At 39.3% G+C, this 13859-nt stretch overlaps 1 pseudogene; it reads left to right on the forward strand.

Moving 5' to 3' along the window:
* Positions 1 to 265: 265 nt before the first annotated feature.
* Positions 266 to 910, forward strand: LOC138150245 (translocon-associated protein subunit delta pseudogene; annotated as a pseudogene).
* The last annotated feature ends 12949 nt before the right edge of the window (positions 911 to 13859 follow it).

The following is a 13859-nucleotide window of genomic DNA, read 5'->3' on the forward strand; positions in this document are numbered from 1 at the left end:
CCTTCTCCAGTTTCCCCAAAGAAAGTTGGATCAGTGACTTCATCAGTGTAAGGACTTCCCACTTGTAAACATTCTCTGAAGAGCATCTGTAAATCATCTGTAATTTATAGTGCTTGAAAATTTATTTGCCTGGGGCAATAAGAGGTTAAGTGTTACACTGGCACCTAAAGTTTAAAATAGAAATACTTCTTCCTTACACATAGATATTCTCTACCCCTTGCAGTGCATGGGAGAAAACAAGCCTCAAAAAGTATGTATCTCTCTTTCTCCTGCCCGCGCTGGAGGGAGCTGATGGTGGCCGCCATGCTGACCGCCCCGGCCTTCGGCCTCCGAGGCCTGCTCTCGCTGCTGCTCCTTGTCGGGCTTTCGGGCTGCTCAGCAGAACCCTGTACTGATCTTATGATTACTCCTTCCTACTACACCACCTCTGATGCAGTCATTTTCACAGAGACTGTTTTTATCATTGAGATTTCTCTGATGTGCAAGAATGGGGCACAGAACGTGGCCCTCTATGCTGATGTTAACAGAAAGCAGTTTCCAGTGACCCGTGGCCAGGATATGGGACGTTATCAGGTATCCTGGAGCTTGGAACATAAAGAATGCCCGTTCTGGAACTTATGAAGTCAAGTTCTTTGATGAAGAATCCTACAGTCTTTTGAGAAAGGCCCAGAGAAGCAATGAAGATGTCTCCGCCATTAGACCCTTGCTCACAGTCAGCGTGGATCACCGAGGTGCCTGGAATGGGCCTTGGGTCTCTACCGAAGTACTTGCTGCAATGATCGGCATGGTGGTCTATTACATGGCCTTCAGTGCCAAAAGCAACATTCAGGCCTGAGTTAATATGCATTGAGCTTTGCATGGAAGGTTTTCTTCGTGCAAAATAAAAGGGTTTGTCACTGGAAAAAAAAAAGTATGTATCTTGATTATGGCAATTCTTTGAGATGATTTTTAAGCGTTTAGGTGATGAGGTTAGGAAATGACTAAGGTAAAGTGATTTGCGATCAAATGAATCACATGTGACTGAGAGGGTGCCTTCCCCAGTCCACCAAAACCTGGATTTCAAGGGTTTAAGGTTCTATCAAAGAATCTCCATTGTATCCTTCCTCAATCATATCAAGTATATGATGAAATTCTGAAATGATTACAACTAGCACAGCTCAAGTACACTTGTACTACCTGTAGTAGGCACTTGCTGTTGATTAACACTACCCTGATTTAGGAACTAGAAAAAGTTAAGTCTCACAATGATACATAATTACTTTATGGTTTATACATATGATTTTATTTGGTACTTATAACAACCCCAGAGCTAAATATTAAATAGAGAAAGAGATTCAGAAAGTGCATAGCTAGTAAGTATTAAGGTCAGGATTTGTACTTGATATCCTTTGGTCTAGATGTTGAAGTCTTAAATTTTTCACCACCCTGTACCTCCATGACTGATTTACCAATCATACTTGGTGTAACTCCACACCGATTGCTTGTTTTTTTTTTTCTTTCTCATTTTCAAATCCACTCAATTCAATAAAAATCGATTAATTTGGGCAAGAGGAGACAACATGCTTGAGGACATAACAGGGGGACAATCAATATTTTAGTTTTGCTACAGACACATACTAGATCATTTTATACATGAAGATTTTGAGGCTCAGAGATGCATTGATTATGCCCATAGTGAGGCAGAGCATGGATTAGTCCTCTCATAATCTATAGGTTCATTGGGAGAACTAGGGCAAATGAAATCTACCCTCCATTTGATAAGTTGTTGATGAGGGAAGGCATACGAACATACTTTGATCTCCTTTGGGGATCTCTCTTTCTCCCCCTCTCTATCTTTCCACCCTCTTTCTCCCCCCCCCTTTTTTTTTTCTACAAAGGCAGGGTTTGGGGAGAAGGCCTTGGTACCAAGAATCATGGAGCCAATTGCTATATATCTTTTGAGTAAGGTTGAAGAAACTTCTTTCCATAGTCTTATGGGTGTGGGGGAACCTAAAGAACCTTTTGAACCTAACTGAAGGTAAGGAAAAATTCCATTTTATTTGAACTCTTGTTATTGAAAAGCTTTAAAAAATTGGATCCATGTATCAATTCACTTTCCTGACCTAGGATATGATTAAATCTTTCTTTGATGATTGAGAATTTTGCAGTAAAAAGTGTAATTTTAAGCCTTAATTCTCATAATGCTGTACACGTAGAAAAAGTGTAGGAAATTGAGAAGTGAATCAGTACTGATTCCAGAACATGTTATTGAAGCTATTTGTTAGGTAGTTAGTTAATTATTTTTAAAATGGAAACCCCAAAATCAGCTTTTTCAAAATATCAATTTCTTCCTTAAATTATGTCAAAAAAGTTCTTATTAATTGAGGCTGCCAAATTTCTAGTCAGAATTCTGCCAATGTCACTTCCCTAAATTTTACTTTCCTCTTCTGTTAAAAATGGAATAGGACACAGGGCAATAAATTTGGAGACAAAGTACTTAGGTGAGTAAATGGAAATGTAAAATGTAAAATAACTTATAAAACGGAAATAATAATACTTGTACTACCTGCAAATCTAAATTCTATCATTCTGTGTGCCTAGAAAATATGAAATGATTTGATTCTACTTCCAAGGCCTGTGGTAAAAATACATGGAAAGATGCTACATGCTAAACTAGAATGTGTGCTCTTGAGATCCTTGTTGGATCAGCTTTGGTAATAGAAGTAAGCATCATTTCTTTTATACAGTTCAGACATTACAGAGTTCTCTCATAAGTACACTATCTTCCACTTACAGTTTTAGATGATTCCTTTGGTTAAATTTGTTTCTTCTGATATAAGGACAGAGGGACCCCCAACTCACATCATAATAGGGTATAGGGAATATATTTCGTGCATATAGCAGCAGCCATAGGTGAGTGCTCCAAGATACACGAGCTCCCCTCCTCTACTGTCAGCTTCTGCTGCTTTCTTTCAAATCTCTCGATTTGGAGATTGGAACCTTGCTCTGGACTTTTTTGGTCTCTGACCCCTGACCCACTGATTATGAACCCGGGAGCGGAGTTTTGAACAAGTTCATTTCTTAGACCTGAGGTACTTCCCAGATAGGTCTCTGCTCCCATCTAGTGGACAATATGCGGTGTTACAAGTCATACAAATAACCCAAATTTAGTTTCCAATTAAATTGTAAATTTTTTTTTTCCTATTGCTCGCTTATTTTTAAAATGCAAGGAAAGTTCAAAAAGAGGTGGTGGACATATTTGGACTTCCGGGAGATAGTTTGCCTATTCCTGGAGGATATTAGTATGCAAGTCTAAAGTCAGTAAGGTGAGAAGCCCTCAGACCTCCACACATTTATGCATGCATTTCCAATTAAGAAGGACATCTATTCATGTTGGCATAAAGACAAAAGGCAGTATACTTTAGGGATAGGTAACAGAAGATTAAGCATAGAATACTCATCAACCTTTTTGTACCTTATTTATAAATTTTAAAAAGCTAACTTCACTAAATTACTGTGTAATTATGTATATGTACATGTACACACATATGTACATTTATACACACACATATACTTATATATACATAAAAAATCCCTCCTGAAGGTAGGGACTGTGTTTTTGCCTTTCTTTGTAATCCCATGGCTTAGTAAAGTGCCCAGTAAACCTTAGAAAATGCTTAATAAATGTCTGACTGATTTAGAGAAAATTATAGTTAGAGAAGTTACAGAAAGAAATAAAAGTAAATTCAATAATGATTTAAAATTTCTATTATTAAACTAAACTTCTATAAAATTCATCCTCTTATAACTTATTTTCTCATGTTAAGGAGAAGGAGAGCTCAATTCTAACTGAGTGGATCAGGGATGTTTCATTAAGCTTTTAGGTGAATCTTGTATCTCCAGCACATAGCATATAGAAGTTTTTTTTTTTTTTCCTTTTGGAGGGCAATTGGGGTTAAGTAACTTGCCCAAGGTTACATGGCTAGTATTTTTGTGTGGATGTTAAATGTCTCAGGCTGGAACCGAACTCGGGTCCTCCAGACTCCAGGGCCGGCACTTTACTCACTTTGCCACCTAGCTGCCCGTGCTTTCTTAGCCGCCCTAGAAGATTTTTTAATGAAGGTTTATTGATTGATTGGTCAATATAGTATGATTCTGATAGGAAGAGACAGAAAAGCATATTTCAGGCAGAGGGAATAACATACCCCAAGGGACCATGATGGTCTATTCTGTGCCAGGCCTGTTCAGTGCATGGCAGGTTATATGGCTTGACTAGGGAATTGGATGTGAAAAAGGGAATATTGGGATAAAAAAAAAGCTGGATTTGGTAGACAATGAGAAGCCATTTTAGGTTTTAAAGCAGAGTAATGACTCAATCAAAAAGTATCTTACGAAGATTAAATTTGGCTGTTTTTCAAAAAGAGAATTGGTAGGCATTAGACCTACAAGAACCAAATAAGAGAAAGAGAGCAAGCTTGTTTTACAATTATTATTTCATTTGGGCATATGCAAGATATGTCACAAAGGTAAAATCAAGAGATCTTGGCAACAAATTGGATATGGGTTATGAGAGTGAGGAGTGGAGGATAACACTTACTAAGTTTTGAGCCTGGGTGACTGGGAGAATGGTGGGATGGTGGCATCTTCAACAATAATAAGGAAATTACTAAAAGGGGAGGATATTTTTGGTGAAAATAATGGGTTCAGTTATGGACATGTTGAGGTTAAGATTTCTGCAAGACATCCAGTTCAAGATGTTTAATAAGCAGTTGGAGATACAAGTCTGGTGGTTACCAGAGAGGTTAAGGCTGAATAAGTAGATATGAAAATCATCAGCCTTAGGATAATAATTGAATCCATGAAAGCTGATGAGTTAATCAAGTGAAATAATATAAAGGTAGAACAGAAGAGGGACCAGTCCAGAGCCCTGTGGGACAGCCATGCTTATCAGGTCTGACTTGGATGAGGATCCACCAAAGGAGATGGAGGAATGGTCAGGTAGGTAGGAGGAGAGCCAGGAGAGAGTGGTATCCTGAAAATCTAGAGAAGAGGGTATTAAGGAGAAGAAGGTGACTGGTAGTGATAAAGACTGCAGAGAGGCCAAGGAAATATTAAGATTGAGAAAAGGCCATTAGTTAGTAGGAAATAAGTGGGCTTTTGCAAGCAATGTTTAATAATAGATCAAATTTTTACCATTTTACAAATGATTAAAAGATGCAGAGAATATAAGATAATTAATAATGAAAAAGTCTTTATTAAATACTTATGTATAAAATGGTGCTAATCTTTAAGAATACAAATAATAAATAGTCTTTACTCTCAAGGAGCTTATCTTCTAGTGGGGAAGACAATATACATAGACTATTTAAACTGAAAATCATATGGAAAGGTCTTGTTGTTCTTAGGGTACAGCAATAAAGTTGATGGTAATATATCTTCTTTAATGTCAACATCCCCTGGTGTTTATTGTTTATTTAAAAAAGTGTTGAACTTGGTAGAACAATATTGGCTTGGTAGACTTATAGGATCTTTTACAAAAAGGTATCTTCCATCCATATATCAATTATTTAAGATTTCTTCGAAGATATAATAGAAATAACTCTGCTGAATGATCCTCAGATAATAAATGATAGGTGGCAGATAAAATAGGGCCATGTATGCTTACCAAAAGTATTTGCCATTGAAATGAAGAAAATTCAGGTTGAGAAGGGATTATCTCATGGAAAGGTTCTCCACATGGTCTTGTTTGTGGATGTCATTGTACTGTACATGTACATTGATGTACATTGTACATCAAACTCTAAGTCTTTGAAGAGCCTCCTAAAAGAGGTCTGCAAATTGCTCAAAGGGATTTGGCCTGTCTATTTACACAGGAAAGATCAAACACTTGAAGAATTTTTATTACCCAAATTTCAACATATCTGAATGGACATCTTTTAGAGCTTGTCCATCCATATCTTGGAAAAATGATAAAGACAGAGAATGAGTTGAAACTTGAGTTGAAAAGGAGGAGAATGACCTCCTTTAGAGAAATTACAAAGTACTTTTACTAACTCAAACTTCCCATGACAGAAAACACCCAACTTTTCTATTTGAATATCTTACCAGTATTGCTAAATGGCAGTGAGACCTGGAACATCATGACTTCTGAAGAACTAAAGATCAAGATCAGACAGAGGAAAATGGAAAGCCACATAGTGGGTGTAAGAATAGGAATAAATGATTTCACCAAACCATTGCATGGCAGAAAAGAAGATAGCCTGATCATGTGGCAACAGCAAGTGATGACAGATAAATAACACCCCAAAGATATCTCAAGATATTGAAGAAGGCCTCCGGTATTTTGGGTAGATCCCATATGGTGAACTTCCGGGAGGAAATGGATGAGAGTCTTATGGGATGGTATAATGAGAATGGGAATTTGAAGATCTTTCCTGCCCCTTAATAGACCTAGGGGGGAGTTTGAAGACCTCCCCTGCTTTGAAAGTAAACTCTGCCCCCTAATAGGCTGAATGTAATCACATGGAGCCTGTGATGAAAGGAATTTGATGAAGGGAGCAGCAGAGCCTACAGGAAGCTGGTAGTCAGATCTAGCCAGATAGTGGAGGAGAGAGGATGCTCAGGCAAGGAGATAGAGAGGTTTGTGAGTAAATATTGATCTTGTATTGGTTTGTGGGAAGGCTAAAAGATGGTGTAGCTCTCAGTGTTATTATGGCTTCTGAATATCTTAGGTACTATGATAGAATTGGTTTACTGGTTTTGGGATTCAGTTTTCTGGTGTTTAAATACATGCTTCAGTTTTATCCTCTATCTGGAGAGTTTGGTATATTTCGTAATTGAATGTCACGTGATACTTATAGTTGAGGTCTTTATCATGATTGTGGGTGCTGTAAATATTGCATGGGCAAATGGATGGGTCTGGATCTGCATCATTGGAAGGAATTCTTAAATTGATGAGATCACAGGTTCATTTAAATACATGTGTACTGAATAATCCGGCTCTTATGCCCAGGAAAGGGGAGAGGACAAAACCAGAGAGATTAGGGAAGAAATAGAGAAAGCATGCTGTCTATTGCAAGAGCATTGAATCAGGAAACCTTGACTCCTCTCCTAATTCTGGCACTAACTAGTTGTGTGGCTTTGAGCAGGTCACTTGAACTCTCTGTGTCTCAGTTTTAATATTTTCAAAGTGACAGAGCTTAACACAGTCTCTTCAAACTCAAATTCTATGAAATTTTGTGAAGCTAGTAAGGCTGCTGTGATGTAACTTCAATGGGAGTAGATAGTTCTGGGTTCTTCTTGGAAGTCTTAGTGCCATGATCAGTGACACTTCCTCCTTGAACAGATTGTTTTCAGACAAATCCTACAAATAGTTAATCCTAGGAACCCCCCTCCCTTGACCTACTTCCTTCTGTTCCTGGCTGAGCAAGAAATGAGCCATGAAGGCCCCACAGGACTTCAGAAGGTCCAGATAGGGTGAGAGCAAAGGTTACTGAGTCAGAAGGGATGGCAGCCTCAATAAATACAAGAACCACCAGTGCTAAGAACCCTGGCCCCTACCCTGAGAAACCTTAAAAGTATGGACCCTACCCCCCCTTTACCAAATCCTTATTTCTAACAAGCCTAACAAGCCTCAGGGCTGCTCTGCCCATCCCCTTGCCTGGGGTGATCAGAGGATCTAGAAGGGAGAACCCCTAGAAGGGATTTATCTAGGGGTCAGGGCTAGGTTCCAAAAGAGCAAGCTGCCATGTCTTCTAGCATACTAATCCTGAAGATTCTCCTGGCAAATTTGGCTTCTCCTCCAACAGGAAGAATCAGGAAAGTGGGAGGCAGGACTCCCTAGGGAGTAGTCTCCTAGGACCATAGGTACTCATTTGGGCTCAAGGCCTGATTTTTTTTTTCAAATGCTTTATTAACTTCTGATTTACATCATTAATTTCCTCCATATTTTGAGTTATAAATTTTCTCTCCATTATTCCCCTACCCACCACCCCAAAATAGCAATCCCACAGGATATCCCCTCCTCTAATCTGCTCTCTTCCATATTTCTCCCATACCCCCTTCGACTTTTCCAGTAGGGCATGGTGGATCTCTATGCCCCCAGTGCCTGTATATCTTATTTCCCAATTACATGTAAAATAGCATTAATAATAGTGTGTGTGTGTGTGTGTGTGTGTATATATATATGTGTATATATATATATATATATAATATATATATATATATAATATATATTTTAAACATTTGTTTTTAAAACTTTGCATTCCAGATTCATTCCCTTCCTTCCTTGTCACCCACCCTTACTGGAAAGAAAAGCAGTTCAGTATAGGTTGTACATGTGTAGCTAATGCAAAACATTAACATAGTAGATATATTGTAAAAGACTGACTATTTTTCCCTCCCTCCTATCCCACCACCCACTTGTTCTGTTCTCTACTTTGATCCTGTCCCTTTTCAAAAGTGAGTGCTTCCAACTTCCTTCCCCCAAGCCTGCCCTCCCTTACATCATCCCCCCTCTCATTCCCCTCCCCCCTACTCTCCTGTAGGGTGAGATATCCTATTTAGTGTGTATGTCATTCCCTCCCCTAGTCAAATTCAATGAGAATAAGGTTGACTCATTCCCTTTTGCCTTTCTATTATTCCCCTCCATTGTAACCATTTTCCCTTGCCTCTTCTATATGAGACAGTTTACCCCATTCTGTCTATCCCCATCTCCTCTCATTATATTCCTCTCTCACCTCTTAATTTCACCTTTTAAATATCATCCCTTCCTGTTAAGTTGGTCCTGTGCCTTCTATCTATGTATAGCTGTAAACATATATACACACATTCACATATGTATTCATACTCTCGTATACTCTCAGATATAGACATATATATTTCTGTTCCCTTCAACTATTTTCATACTGAGAAAAGTTTCATCAGTTACAATAATCATTTTTCCATGTAGGAATGTATCTTAATGTCAAATTTTATATTCAACTCTGGTTTTTTCATTAAGAATGCTTGAAAGTCCTCTATTCCACTGAATGACCATATTTTCCCCTGAAACATGATACTCAGTTTTGCTGGGTAGGTGACTCTTGGTTTTAATCCCAGCTCCTCTGCCCTCTGTAATATCATATTCCAGGCCCTTTGATTCCTCAGTGTAGAAGCTGCCAGATCCTGTGTTATACTGATTGTGTTTCCACAATATTCAAATTGTTTCTTCCTGGCTGCTTGTAATATTCTCTCCTTGATCTGGGAATTCCAGAACCTGGCTATAATATTCCTAGGAATTTTCTTTTTGGGATCTTTTTCAGGAGGTGATCAGTGGATTCTTTCAACCTCTATTTTGCCTTCTGGTTCTAAAACATCAGAGCAATTTTCCTTGAGAATTTCTTGGAGGATGATTTCTAGGTTCTTTCTTTGATCATGACTTTCAGGTAGTCCAATAATTTTAAAATTATCCTCTGCCTTTTTGAGCCTCTTTTGCCAATTTGTCTGTTTTTTAAGGTATGATTTTCCTCAGTCAGGCTGTTGACTCTCATTTCATAATTTTCTTGCATTGTTCTCATTTCTCTTCCCAATTTTTCCTCCACTTCTCTTATCTGCTTCTTAAGGTCCTCTATGGCCTGTAACCAGCTTGTATTTTCCTGTGAAGCTTTTGGTGCAGGAGTTCTGACTTCACTGTCTTCCTCCTGTTTCATGCTTTGCTCCTTTTTGTCTCCAAAATAGGAGTCTAATGTTGGATTTTGTCTGTTTGCTTTGTTTCCTTTGCCTGGTCATGTCACCCCTCAGTCACTTGACCCCTGGGCTTTTTGCCACAGTAGGACTCTGCCTACTGCCCTGGACCAGACAGGGGAGCTTTTGTCCCAAATGCTGGGGTTTCCTCAGCTGCCAGAGGTATTAGTTGGGTGCCCTCTCTGAAGCCTCCACATGCTTTGGCAAGCTGGTCACACACCCCAGGACCTCCACCCTAGACTGCAATCCAGATCCAAGCAGGTTAAAGCAAGAGCAATTACCGCTCAGACTGGTTGCTTGGTCCCCCTACACTCAACAGGCCAGGAGCTGAAGCTGCCACATGGCGCTGGCTGGCTGTGTCAAGCATCTCAGCAGAAGCCAACGCACTTCCATTTACTGGGTCCCAAAGTCCAGACCTCTCACTTTGTCCTTCGCATGTATGTGTTGATAATTCTGGATTGCCACAGCTGCTGGTGATCTGGGGTCCCTCCCTCCAGGGGTTGGTCAGGCCTACCCTGGAGCTAAAACCTCCTGCTCATGTGGTCCTGGGCTCAACTCCCATAGCGCTGTGCTGGCCGGTAACTGCCGGCCTGCAGGGCTATCCTCAGCAGGAGGTCAGCTTCTTTGTGTCATTTTGTGGGTTCTGTAGCTCCAAAGTTTGTTCAGAGTCCCCTTTTACATGGATTGGGGGAGGTGGAAGCTGGAGCCTGTGGACGTCATGTTTCTACTCTGCCATCTTGACTCTGCCCCCAAGGCCTGATTTTTTAAATCAACTATAGGAACAAAAGTGAGGTGAGCAACAGGGAAAGAAGCCATTAATTACTGTTCCTGGAAGGGGAGTGGGAGGTGGGGCAGCTAAAGAGTCTGGGAATTGGTGAAAGGAGTGCTGTAATATCATCTGGATAGATATCATCTGGAATATCATCATGCTTCGTTTTAGAGCAAGTAAGATCCTCATAGCCCTCATTCTCTCATAGACTGGGATATATATATATATATATATAATATTCTTTGTACAAGATGCTGCTATGGACCTCTATCAGTAGCACACTAAAGGGCACTAATGAACACTTGTAAGGGACACAAGAGGGTTAGGGGATGCTCTGGTCCACCAGCTTGTTGAGGTTCTGGATGATGGCATCATTGGGCAAAGGGAAGCCATAGCAAAACACCCTTGGTCTGTTTCCCTTGCTTAGTTGGAGCTACACAAGTGGAGGGCAATGATTCAGTTTTCCTAGTTGAGTTGGTAGAAACTAACCTGGGAAAGTAGAGAGAACCCTGGGTCTGCTCCAGCCTAGAATGCTCTAGTAAATGACCACAAGCCTCAGATTTGATGGAGTTAGGGTTAGGGCAAGGACTCCACCACATCAAGAAAAAAGGCAATTGAATTAAATAAATTCAAGTTTGTGGGTGACAGATAGCACCTATATCAAACCCTTAGACTACCATTCCCATAAATTCTTATAGTGATGCACTGAAGCCTGGGGTTGAGAACTTTGTAGTGCCTTTTAGAATCAACTTTCATTCATTTGATACCTGGAATACATTACATCATCAAAATATGTATCAGTTCACTATAAGTGATCTGTTCCTGGAACCTGTTCCATTGAAAACCAGTGGCCATACCCTTTAACTAGAAGTGTGAGTAGACTTCCTTTATGTGCATCACATCCCATACCATGTAAAACTTCTTGTCTCAGGCCTTTGGCTAAGTGTCTCTATACAGAGATAATGTGGTATAGCAGAAGGAGCACTGGATTTGGGCTTGAATTGCCTCCACCTAGGGAAAATCTCTTTATGCATGGTTACCCACCTCAGTTCCCTCCACCTCTAATCCCAGACAATGAAAATGGCTCCCTACTTGCAAAGCACGTAGCCCAATATTATAGAACAATATTTTAAAAGAAAGCAAAATTGACATCCATGTTTCAGTAAGTATTGGTTCTAAGAATCTGTGTAAATCTATAGAATCACTAAAGAAGAATGACTATAAAAGTTTCTCTCCTGATATAATCTCCAGATGGTATTTTTCAATGCTGTTCTCAGTGGCTTTCTGGTGTCATGTTGCTTTTTTCTGATGACTCTACTGCAGGGATTTTTTAACCTGGTCCATGGACCTACCCAAAGGATCTATAGATAGATTTCAGGAGGTTCATGAACTTGGATGTAAAATAACATGTTAATTTTAATATAATTTGTTTCCTTTGTAACCCTATATATTTATTGTATGCATTTAAAAACATTATTCTAAGAAGGCTCCACAAGTTCTGTGGGTAAAAGGAGTTTATGCCACAGAAAAGTTTAAGGGAGACCCCCTGATCTAGTGGGATGGCTTTTTCTGGCATCTCTTTTGTAATGGTGAACCAAAGACATGGCTCTCTCATTCTAGTAATTATCTTTTGGACAAAAAACTGTCTCTGTCAGGGGCCAGTTAGCACAGTGAGTAAGAGCACCAGCCCCAGTGTCAGGAATGACCCAGGGATTGAATCCGGGCTCAGACACTTAGCACCCACCCAGAAACACCTGGCTGTGTAACCTTGAGCAAGTTACTTAACCCCAATTGCTTTAAAAAAAAACAAATATAAAAACAAAAAAAAACCTGTCTCTGTCAAGGTAAATATTTTCTGTCATTGGCTCAGCCATCACTACCAAGAGGATGGCAGGAGATACAATTCTCCTTGTAGCAGTATATTGAATACTTCTTATGGAGGGTTTATGAGAGGATGAGAAAAATAATAGTTGACATTGATAGGAGACTTTCAAAGTATTCAAAGTTCTTTTCAAACTTTTTATCAGTTGAGTCTCACAAAAATCCTATAAAGTAGGTGCTACAATTATTATTATCCCCATTTTAGAGTTGAGGAGAATGAGGCACAGGGAAAATGGTTTACATCATGCCTGGCAGGTGCTTAATAATGTTTATTGACTGACAGGTTAGCAAGTATCAGAAACAGGATTTGGATGCAGAATTTCCAGAACCCAAGTGCAGCAACCATTGAATATAACACAGAAGGATGGGAAGGTGTGCATATTTTGAATTTCAAAAAACTGGGCCATTTTGATGAAACCACAGGTATATTAAAAATATTGCTGTATTGAAACATAGTTATATAACCTTCTCAACTTATGGGAAGAAACCAGAACCAAGACACAAAGAGTTAAGAAAGAGGGAGTGGATGGAAGGAGTAATATACATTTAGTTTGATGGTGCCAATTTTGAAGCTTGGTTGCTTAAATACTTCTTCACTGTTAGTAGAAACACTCAGTGTTTAAAATTCACACAAAAGAGGGTATGTTGCAAATCATCATCACAGTGAGACAATTTATGGGACTAACAGGTTCCCAGGGTGTGAAAAGAACAAAGAATTTGCATTCTTGCTGGAAGAAATTGATATATGATCCTAAGTGATGACCACTATACAATCACCAGGTAGATATGCTTCTGTCACAGTTCGGCCCAGGTGGAATGATGCATAGAATGATGATGCATAGTCAGGATCATTTATTGAGTGCCAACAATGAGCAAAGCTCTAGATCAAAAGATGTGGAGGATACAAATGAAATGGAAATTGTGGTCTTTCCCTTGAGAAACTTAAAATATATTGTGGGATAAAGGATACGTATGTGTGTAAAAGAACCCATAGGGACTTATTCAAGGAAATTGTGACTTAATCCATTACTGAGGACCTGAAACACACATTCAGGAGGAATTGTACTGAAGAAGAAAATATATATTGTTTGAGAGAAAAACAAAATAAGGGGTCAAATTATTTAGGGAAATACAGAAAGAATGAAGATGATTTGGGAGAACAAATTGGGATGGGGAAGAGGTTAAAAAATTCCTGAAGATTTGTGTGTGTGGGGAGAGGTTGGACATAATTTGGTTGAGGTAAAAATTGGGTCAATGTAAAAGAGAGTGAAGATTCGATGATTCTTACTGCAGCTGTAGGTGAAACAGAATTGATGGAGCAGAGTTTGTTGGATAGGAATGAAACAGAAAATACGAAGGAGAAGCTAGGGTTTGGGTCTGGGATTGAAATCAATTTGTAGGAACTATTTCAGATGAACTAATTCTTTCTCTCATTTTCTTGATCTCCTCCCTCCCCTCCTTCTTTCCTTCCTTCCTTCCTTCCTTCCTTCCTTCCTTCCTTCCTTCC

This window comes from Petaurus breviceps, unplaced genomic scaffold (genome assembly GCF_028583685.1).
Source record: "Petaurus breviceps papuanus isolate PSGF00001 unplaced genomic scaffold, PetGlider_PUasm1.0 90865, whole genome shotgun sequence".
Classification (NCBI taxonomy): Eukaryota; Metazoa; Chordata; class Mammalia; order Diprotodontia; family Petauridae; genus Petaurus; species Petaurus breviceps.